Consider the following 1151-nt stretch of genomic DNA (forward strand, 5'->3'; position numbering starts at 1 on the left):
AGCTTTTCTTTTTTCTTTCCTTTTCTTTTTTAAACTCTGGGCCATACATTTGCTAGGCAGAGTGCTCTATCACTTTAGCCACATCTCCAATATTTTGCATTTCTAACAAATTCCCAAATGATATTGATGTATATAAATTGTTACTTTCCTAAATAACATAAGCATTAGATTCTTCTAATTCTTAAAGAGAAGGGAGCCCACATCTTTCACCCGACACAGGACACCTTCTTACCTAAAATTGTGCTTCTCCAGGTTGTCTTTCTTACCCGTTCACACTATTCAAAGTTTTATGTTCCTCACAATGGGCACCAGTGGTTTATGCCTGTAATCCTACCTACTCGAGCGTGAGATCTTAGGATCACGGTTCAAAGCCAGCCTGGGCAGGAAAGTCTGTGAGGCTTTAATCTCTAACCACCAAAAATCCAAAAGTGGATGTGTGGCACAAGTGACGGACAGCCAGTCTTGAGACAGAAAAAAATAAAAAAATAATAATAAAATAAATAAAATCACTCAGGGGCAGCCCAGGTCCGGAATTCAAACCCCGGGACCAAGCACAAAACAAAGCAGCAGCAAGAACACACACACATACACAACTAGGGGTTCTCAATTTTGTATCTGTAGCCTGGGTGTAAAATACAAATTCTTTATGATGACACTCGGGTTGTGGACCTACCGGTGCCCCTGGCCAGTTCTGGGAGACAGGGCGACCTGCAAAGCCTCGGCTGTCATAGTGATATCCCCAGAACTTTAATCCCGGGACTTGGAAGCCCAAGGCGCCCGCGAAGGACGCTGCGGTGGAACCCCGGAAACACACCCGCCTCCGGGAAGCGGAGAGCCGCGGACTGCGACTTCAGCCGGAGGGGGCGGAGCCTCTGGGAAGGCGCTGTTTTCATTGGACAATCCACCTCGGAAGAATCCAACACGGATCGGGGGGGGTTACCGTAAATCGTCATAGACATGAAAAAAGATGAAAAAATTGGGCCACCGGACAAGACTATCTTTAAAAGGTTATTTAAATAACTCCCTGTATAGCTCACCTATAAAGTTGTGTGTTTCCGTGCCGTGAGCCCTCGGAGGAGTTGGACTGGTCCAACCTCCACAGGGAGCAGTGGAGGGAGGGGCGTCTAGAGAGTCGCTCTCGAAAGGGGGCG

This window comes from Megascapheus bottae, chromosome 25 (assembly GCF_031878675.1).
Source record: "Megascapheus bottae isolate mThoBot1 chromosome 25, mThoBot2.hap1, whole genome shotgun sequence".
Taxonomy (NCBI): domain Eukaryota; kingdom Metazoa; phylum Chordata; class Mammalia; order Rodentia; family Geomyidae; genus Megascapheus; species Megascapheus bottae.